Consider the following 9,606-nt stretch of genomic DNA (forward strand, 5'->3'; position numbering starts at 1 on the left):
ACAGAAATGCTGGTACCTGTATGCTCATGGAGAGTGAGTTGTTGGGCTAGCCAGTATCAGCCGTTGCAAAACTCCTGGGTCAGTTCCAGTGCCTTGAAAATCTGGAGTTTAGAGCGACGAATACAATTGTTCTTCTCCTTTGAAGCCTGTGCTTTGAGTCCGTCCTACTAAAACTGAACTGAACTGCGTTCTTAGCGCGCCCAGGCTCAGAAGCCTCGCGTCGCCCTGTGACAGGTCCGCCACCGGCTCTGTGCATGTATGACCTAAATCAAGATCTCTCTCTCTCTCTCTCTTAAACATTTTTTTGGTCGAGATTATCATGAAATTTCATCATTTTCCTATCCAAACTTTCCCATATAACTCCTTCTTACTCTCTTTTAAATTTATGGACTTTTAAAAAATTGTTGTTACAGATACATACACACGTGTATTGCATATGTACATATACTTCTAAATACATGAGAACAACCTGCTCATTTCTGGATAATGTTACTCGTTTGTATGTTTTCAGGGCTGACATTTGGCACGGGATAACCAATTGGCGTACTCTTCTCTGGGAAAGGATCTCAGAGCCCCAGAATTTCTTAGTCGCCTGTAGTTCTTTGTGTAGGGTCGGTCTTGTTAGCTCTCCTGTCCACTTTGGCATGTGTATTGGACTTGCTCAGCTCATGTTTGTGCAGTCATGTTGGTGAGATATTATGGGTCTAGCTTCTGACATTTCTAGGCGACACAATCTCACGGCAAGCTCCCTGATTCTCTGACTCTTCCAATCTTTGTGTTTCCTCTTCACAACGTTCCCTGGGCCTTAGATGTGAGAGTGTTTTGTGGATGTAGCCACTGGGACCGTATCCACTGGGCTCCACAATTTTGCATTTTGATTGGTTGTGATTTTTAATAATGGTCTTTGGCAATATTTTCATTACTTATTTTATTTTATTTTTTGAGATTATAATTGCATAAAATTTCCCTCCCCTTTCCTCCCCCGCAAACCCTCCCATATAGTCCTGCTTGCTCTCTTTCATATTCATGGCCTATTTTTTTTTCATTTATTGCTGTAACATGCATTTGTGTGTTTGTGTACATCTATACAGATGTATATATGTATATACTTATATAGTTCTAAATACAACCAGCTCAGTTTTACCGTAAGTTCCATCAATAACACACTTAAAAGGGGCCCTGCTTAAAGGGACTGTAGTGTACTATTCCCTTATTCGGCCACTTCATCCCCCTGAGGCTGACTACCAAGGCCTGCTATCAAAGTACTGAAGTCCAGCAATCAAAAGCTGGTTGTATTTAGAACTATATAAGTATATACATATATACATATGTATATATGTATGTAGTGTAGTTTGTGTATGGGAAACTCAGCTTTTTCTGATGTGTTGCTATTCTTTCATACCTCGAATTCCTATAAAACCCATCAGAAATCATTTCTGTGTCCAAAAGAACTCACAGTATTTTTTTTTCAAATAAAGATAATTTTAGACATCTGGAATTCATAGACCGCACACGGAGAGATGATTGCCATTTAAGTTTAGTGGCTGCCCACCTGCGACCATGCTCCTTGGAAGTAAGGCCGAAGAGACAGGATTTCTGTTCAACAGCGACTGGGCACTTCTGGTTTCCGAGGAGGCTGGTTTTAGCTTCATGGTGCCTGTTCTTTAGGACACACCACGGATTCCTGCCCTTTTAAGCAAAACTGAAAGGAAAAGTATTGGCTTGGGACCCCCAAGACTATGTTCTCAGCACAAAGGAGAGAGGGAAGCAGGGAATAAGACAGGAGACAGAGGATGAGGGAGAAGGGAAAGAGAACAAAGTAGAGGGGGCAGGGGTATTTGTCCTGGACTGGGACACAGGACTGCCTCTGGATAGAGAGGAGACAGATGTGGCACATAGGCAAATGGCAGTTTATAAAGGCACAAGAGGATTGGGCGTATGAATTAGGTGAGCTAAAGAGGGCTTTTGATTGCTGGACTTCAGTACTTTGATAGCAGGCCTTGGTAGTCAGCCTCAGGGGGATGAAGTGGCCAAATAAGGGAATAGACCATGGTGGCCAGCTTCAGGAGTGTAATCTAATGATTTTTAGCAAGGCGGAGAGAGTGGAGGAGAAAGACAAGGCCTGTCTGAGTCATGCTTACCACACTCAAGCTGGCCAGAGTCTCCTCAGAAACTACCACCATTCACAGTGGGGAACAAACCCATCACGTAGTCAAGCAACCCTAAGGAGGCAGCACTGGTCAGACTTGCATTAAATGTTCTAGTACAGAGACAGTGAACTCAAACGCAGTGAGGGAATTTATACCCACAGCGGCAGATTCGCCTAACACCCACAGTCCCACAGATGACATCAGAACCGAGTAGATAGCACAAGCAGTGGGCACGTCTGTCCTGCAGGAGCCAGCTTTACACTACAGCTCACTGGTTGTATCCTAGGAACACGAGGCAAGCGGGGCGTTTCCAAGGCTCAGTAGAACTAGACAGGCGGGCAAGAAACTCGCAGGAGGTGCTCAAGAATAAGGGCTTCCCACAGCAGGCAGAGAAGAGCAACTTCTGCCTTGGCTGCCAAGGTCTGGGTCAGATTGTGGCAACCGTGCCTCTGGGGCTTAGCGTGAAGTGTCAGAGTTCCAGGGCTCTCTGCCCTGGAACCTGCAAGAGGCCAGTCGGGTGTAATATCCCTGGCTTGCAATCTCTTTGCATAATGTCTGAAAATGCTGTTCCAAACTAGAGACAGAGAAACTAAAGTGGATGCCTTTCCTTTATGGCCTTGACCTGGTGCACGACTAAAGACAGAGAAACTAAAGTGGATGCCTTTCCTTTATGGCCTTGACCTGGTGCACGAAATTCTTTTGTAACTCCCCGGCATTGCCCAGAGGACTGGAGGCTGTTTTCTTTCTCTTAAAATCTGAATTTTACTGTATTGTCTTGAGGTTGGTTTTCCTGTTAGTTTGATTTCAGTTGCTGTGATGAAGGCTGGGATTAGGAGCCGGTCCAGGAGGGTTTATTTCACTCACATTACTTTGTTTGTTTAAATAAGAAAGCTTTTAAAATCTTATTTGTTGTTTGTATATGCTTGTGCGTATTTGTTTAGGGGCAGGTGAGGGAAGGGCAGAGGTCAGTTTTTGCCTTCCACCGTGGGGTTCCCAGGACTGAACTTAGATCGCCAACATTTGATGACAAGCTCCTCCACCCTACTGAGTCGTTTCACCCAGAACCTTATTTCTGTTGTTCACTTTTCATGAAGCCTCCCCAAGTTCTAAGAAGTATAAACAAACCTCAAAATCCGTTTTTTTTGTTGTTGTTGTTGTTTTGTTTTTTTCTTATTAAGAGTATAGATCTCGGGCTGGTGAGATGGCTCAGTGGGTAAGAGCACCCGACTGCTCTTCCAAAGGTCCGGAGTTCAAATCCCAGCAACCACATGGTGGCTCACAACCATCCGTAACGAGATCTGACTCCCTCTTCTGGAATGTCTGAAGACAGCTACAGTGTACTTACATATAATCAATAAATAAATCTTAAAAAAAAAAAAAAAAGAGTATAGATCTCGGGTCGACTCTGTTGGCGGGTATTGCTAGGAATATAGACTATTTCCTTCTTCAAACTCCAAAGGGCCGGAGAGTACAGATGCTAACCGTGGTGAGTGGCTTCTTATGTCCAGGGTCAACCTCCTCCCCAACCCCCACCCTCGACCTCTTGTCTGGGTTTCCAGGGCTCTGGATCTGCCCAGGTCCTCCTCCTGCAGCTGCTCTCCCATTGGCCAGCCCAAGGTCCAGCTGGAATCATGAACCTTCTAGCTTTTGGGATTTCTAAGGTTTTGTTGGAAGAAAACAATCATTTGAGGTGTCTGAATCAAGTTCTACTCATGTACACCATCGTAAAGTTGAACTCTGGTCTGGTCCAAGAGCAAATCTAATGGGCTGTTTTGTAAGTTGGAGACACAGTGCTGCTAATTGGAAGCTTAAGAAATTTTGAAAAGGGAGATTTTGCATTGGCCGGGAATTGAACCCGGATCTCCCACGTGGGAGGCGAGAATTCTACCACTGAACCACCAATGCTTCTCAAGTATCTAGCTTTGAAGGGCAGCATAATCTAATTTAACAAGATATGTGCTTTCCTATGATCTAAAAGCAGTTAACACATTAAAAACAAATGCTTTTCTATAAGAACTATACTAGAGAAAACCATAAGCGTCTGATTCTCCTGACCCTGTTCTACTCGGAAACCTGCTCTTCCAGGCTCTTCTTCACCAGCCTCTTATTTCTGATCCCCAGTCTTCAATTTTTTTTTAATATTTATTTATTTATTTATTTTATTATATGTAAGTACACTGTAGCTGTCTTCAGACACTCCAGAAGAGGGCATCAGATTTTGTTATGGATGGTTGTGAGCCACCATATGGTTGCTGGGATTTGAACTCAGGACCTTTGGAAGAGCAGTCGGCACTCTTAACCGCTGAGCCATCTCACCAGCCCCAGTCTTCAATTTTTAACTTCAAATGGTTGCTTCGGTGTTTGTCTCCGGTTTATGAGATAATCAGTCTGTGGGTGAACGAGGTAAAAGTCTAATTATGGAAGAAATAAGAGGAATTAAAATTAAAGACAATACAGGGGCAGAATCAAGACAGACACAATCGAATTTTGGCTTGAAGACTTAGTTTCTGGATGTTTCCATATATTAAAAACTCCAGTCTCAATACTGCAATTTCTGTCTAGTTTAGTTGTTTAGATTTATTGGACTCCTCTACAGACGCTCCACCTCGTCATCACTGTAGCTGTCTTCAGACACACCAGAAGAGGGCATCAGATCTCATTATGGATGGTTATGAGCCACCATGTGGTTGCTGGGATTTGAACTCAGGACCTTAGGAAGAACAGTCAGTGTTCTTAACTGCTGAGCCATCTCTCCAGCCCTTGCAATCCTATTTTTATCACAGACAAAATCACAATCTTTTTTTCCCCAGCTAGTCTCACTCTGCATATATACTGTTATTATTCAGCATAGGTCCAAATATTTTTAACCCTCCATAGTTTTGACCTTGAATATCTTCCCAAAGCCCATGTGTTAAGTAAGGACTTGATCCCCAGCCTGTGATGTTTTTAGTGGGCCCTTTAAGAGGTAGGACCTACTGGAAGGAAGTTCAAACACTGGGGTGTGCCCTTGATGTGGATACTAGCACCCTGGCCTCTGTTTCTTTGCTCCTCTGACACCATGGTAGACAGGCTTCCTCCACCAGCCCACTCAGTGTAGTCACCATGCCGTTGCAGGCTGAAGCAGCCAGGCTAAGTGACTGGAGAGAAAAGCCGGAGATGAACAACTGATAAGGAAGAAAATTGGTTTTGGCTCACAGCATTTTGTCACAGTGACAAAAAGCTAACATACACAAGAAAATTCTACATTTCTATATAGTTAATATGTGCTGGACAGTTTTATGTCAACTTGACACAAGCTAAAGTCACCTGAGTGTGGGGAATCTCAAGATAATGTCTCCCAAAAAATCAGGCTGTAGGTAAGCCTGTCGGACATTTTCTTAATTAGTGACTGATGGGACAGGCAGGGCCCAGCCCATTGTGGGTGGTGCCATCCATGAGCAGGTGGTCCTGGGATCTATTAGAAAGCAAGCTGAGCAAGTCAGTAAGCAGCTCCCCTGTCCATGGCCTCTGCATCAGCTCCTGCCTCTGAGTTCCTGCCCTGTTTGAGCTCCTGTCCTGACTTCTATGATGAACTGTGCTGTATAAGTGTAAGCCAACTAAACCATTTCCTCCCCAACTTGCTTTTGGTCCTGGTGTTTCATCACAGCAACAGTAACCCTGACTGAGACTTAATAGCAATTTAGATTTTTCCACATGGCTTTACTTCTCTCCTGCCCTACACTTCATTTTGTATCTCTCTCTGAGTGAGACTATTTTCCCGTTTTGTAAGAAGCAATATTACATTTTTTTTTTCTCTTCATGTTGGTCTGTTGTCTGCCAATGGTGAGTTGTTTCTGGTCTCCTTCTTCCCTGAAAGCATCATTTTTTTTTTTTTTTTGCTTTGATTATTGAAAGGTATGTATATTCTCTCCTTCAGCCTTCACGTGGGTTCCAGGGACTCACAGAGTTCTAAGAGACAGACAGACGGTTACTTTCAGCATACTGAAGCACTTGCACTTGGTGTTTGCGTTTACGAAGTCAATAGTTCTTTACCTGCTGACTGGGGGAGGGGGTTGGAATTATGAATTTCTCTCTATTTATGTTTGATGGGTTAGCCTTATAAAATCTGTTGACTTATATTTTCGTTTATTTTAAACTTATTATTATAACATGTGCAAATGCCTGCATGCATGTGTGTGTGTGTGTGTGTGTGTGTGTGTGTAGAGGTGGACTCAGTCCTCCTTCAGCCTTTATATGGGTTGTAGGGATTAAACTCAGATCATTCTGCTTGCGTCAAGCATCTTTGAGCTATCCTGTCAGTCTGACATGTACTTTCATATTGGTTAAGGACTGAGAAACACGTCTTCAGTGGGCCTCAGTCTCTTGTCTCATTCTTGCCCTGTTTGCTCCTTGTTAGGGTGCTGTCTCGGGTTGTCTTCTGTTTTATCTGTGTCTGGGATTTTTCTTTCTTTCTTTCTTTTTCTTTTCTTTTTTATTTATTTTTTTTAACACTTTACTGACTCTCAGGAATGGTTGCTCTTTAGTTAAACTCTTCCATTGAGTTGTTGATTTTGTTACTTTTATTTCATTTAATAATTTCTATGTGACCCTATAAATCTGTTTTTATAGTTTCCAAGAATTTGTGTGCACAGTATTAACAAAACCCTTTGACTTTCACAGTGTCAATCCCAAAGATTCAAGAAAGATGACGCACTCAAATCATCATTGGCAAATTAATTAAAGCACACTTTTTTATTCATGTACACAGGCTGCCTCCCACTAAGGCAGGGTGGCGAGGTCAGCTTTGGACAGGAGGAAGACAGGTGTTTATAGACAGAGGTTTCCAGATGGAGGATTTGGTGGGCGAAATCTGTGAGGCTACAGAAGCAGAACAGAACAAGTTAGTTGTAACAACCTCCTGAAACAAAGACATGGTTGCAAGGTGTTTGGAAACGTGGAGGTCATAGCAACGTTCTGAAGCAAAGGAGGGGATACAAGATGGTTATAAGAACTTTTGAGACAAAGGCACGGCTGCTGTTTCCTGAAACAGGCAGTACAGAGCCATTTGTGGTTAAGGTTATAGGTGAAGCATAGCCCAATCCTTGAGAAACAGATTTAATTATTAACAGTCAGAACCTAGTTTATCTTTACTATAAGATGGCTTTCAAGCCCAGATGGAGGCAGCTGGTTCATCTTATTGAGACTTTACCTCAATTGACTATGGATTGCACCTGACTCAGGGAAAAAGGAGCAGCCTCTGCTAAAAGGACATCATTAGAGTTTCTGACTCAGAGATTCCAATAACCTTGTATACACCTGTGCGGACATTGGAAGCTTCTTTGCTGTTAAGTCCCATCAAGAGATTATGGCTCCTGTGAAACCAGAGTACCCCCCTCAACCCCTAGAGCTCCCAATGCTGCCCCTCCCCCCTTTAAAGCCAGCTGTGGTTCTTATGCTGTTTCTTTCTAATAGACTGGTATCATCTTATGGTCCATAAGACTCTCATGATCCTGAATGTTTAGTGGATACTTAGGAAAACCTCTTTCACATCTGGTGATCCCAGCACTCAGGAGGCAGAGACAGGTGGATCTTTGGGAGTCTGAGGCCAACCTGGTCTACAAAGTGAGTGCAGGATAGCCAGGGCTTGTAATATACACAGAGAAGCTGACTCAAAAAGCCAAAAAGGAAACCTCTTTCTAGGCAAAACTCCTCCAGATCCTTATTGTTTCATTAGCAATTTTAGGTGATGTATTTTATGACTTTTCTGAATTTTTCAACACTGCTGACATATTGAGAATCAATTCCTAGTACCTGTGTGCTTGTTTTTAATCTTTGAGTATGCACTGCCCAGAACACATAAAGCGAAAGCACAGCTTTTCAGCAGGTGCTCATCTCTCTCAGTGTAGGCTTTAGGAGCTGGGTCAGCACAGGAAGTTGCTGTGCTGTCAAAGTAACTGCAGCTTGTACAGAATGCGGTAAGGGACGAGCACTTACTGAACTTTACTGTGTTTGTGACTCCAGTAAACCGGCAGGATAATTTCCCATTATATCCCGCAGATGCTGTGGGAATAGACCTGGGCCATGATATAATCCTGGGATTGTTCCCAGCTGTGAGGAAGATGTCAGACTATGACACATCAAGAGACCTATGCTTGGTCACCCCTGCCATCGTGGCACCTACACCACAGGGTCAGCCATAATTTATCGTTGGGTCTGGCAGTGATCATTGGGATTGTTTTCTTGGGGCTCACTATGTGGTCCCAGCTGACCTTGAACTTTCGAGGTAGCCCACACTCTTGACCCTTTGACCCTTCTGTTTTAGCCTGTTGAGTGCTGAGTGCCATGGCCAGCCATTGTTTCCTGGTTTGATGGTTTACACATTTCCTGTCTCAAAATGACATTTATGAATGTGCCTGTGGACCACACTACCATTTTAAAGAAATAATTCTATTTTTAATTATGTGTTTGTGTGTTGGGGCATGTGCACATGAGTGCAGATGCCCAGCGAGGACAGGAGTACTGAATCCTTCTGGAGCTACAGGTGGTGGTGGGCTGCCCAGTGTGGGTTCTGGGAACTGAGCCTGGGTCCTCTGTAAGAGCATGAAGCACTCTTAACCCTGAGCCGTCTCTCCAGCCCCTGCATTGTCATCTTTTAAGAAGCAGGTGTCTTCAAAGATACCAGATATTAAAGAATACTTGGGCATTGTTTTTTTTTTTTTTTGCAGAGTCTACAGTGTTTTAAGGTAAGCAGCGTCTATGAACTTGCAAGCTAAAGAAGAGTTCCTGAATGGTGAGTTACATCAACTGGAAGCCAAACCATGAAGATGTTTTCTTGGGACTTAGAAAGATAGAAATAAAGAGTCACTGAAATGATTGGACTCATCCCTCTCACATCCTAAGTGGGAGGACATTTTTAACTTATTTAACCAGAGAGCCCCTAGCAATGGAGTTATCAAAATGAAAAAATGAATTATAGCCTGTCTCAATTCCTTTTTAACCTATAGGCTCTTGAAACTAAAAGCAATTAGTTCTTTTTAAATTTTAGTGTGGATAATATTTTTGAAAAGTCAAAATAGACCTAATGGCATTTTCTAGAGAAATGGCTCTCAACTTGTGGGTCACAACATCAGAAAACACAGATATTTACACTATGATTCATAACAGTAGCAACATCACAGGTATGGAGTAGCAATAAAAATAATTTTATGGTTGGGGCCACCACAACATGAGGAACTGTATTAAAGGGCTTCACCGTTGGAAAGCGTGAAAACTATTCACTTAGAGGCTAGGCAAATAGCCCAAGTTGAAATGCCAAATTTTGTAGAGAAGGGAGGGTGAATCTATAGCAAACTCTGTTGTTCCACACTGTCTTGAGCCAGGGCTTTTGCTGCATCCTTGCTCAGCTCTAGTGATTTGACTTGACTGGAACCACAAGGGAGTGAAGAAAAGACAGACACACAGACACACAGAAGAGCTG

The 9,606-nt window shown here is 43.1% G+C and overlaps 1 non-coding gene across 1 annotated transcript; it reads right to left on the minus strand.

Moving 5' to 3' along the window:
- Nucleotides 1-3,984: 3,984 nt before the first annotated feature.
- Nucleotides 3,985-4,055, minus strand: Trnag-ccc (transfer RNA glycine (anticodon CCC)). The gene has a single exon. It is a non-coding gene; the product is annotated as a tRNA-Gly (tRNA).
- Nucleotides 4,056-9,606: the final 5,551 nt, after the last annotated feature.

Source organism: Mus caroli, unplaced genomic scaffold (assembly GCF_978045245.1).
Source record: "Mus caroli unplaced genomic scaffold, Mus_caroli_1 scaffold_3, whole genome shotgun sequence".
NCBI classification, from domain to species: Eukaryota; Metazoa; Chordata; class Mammalia; order Rodentia; family Muridae; genus Mus; species Mus caroli.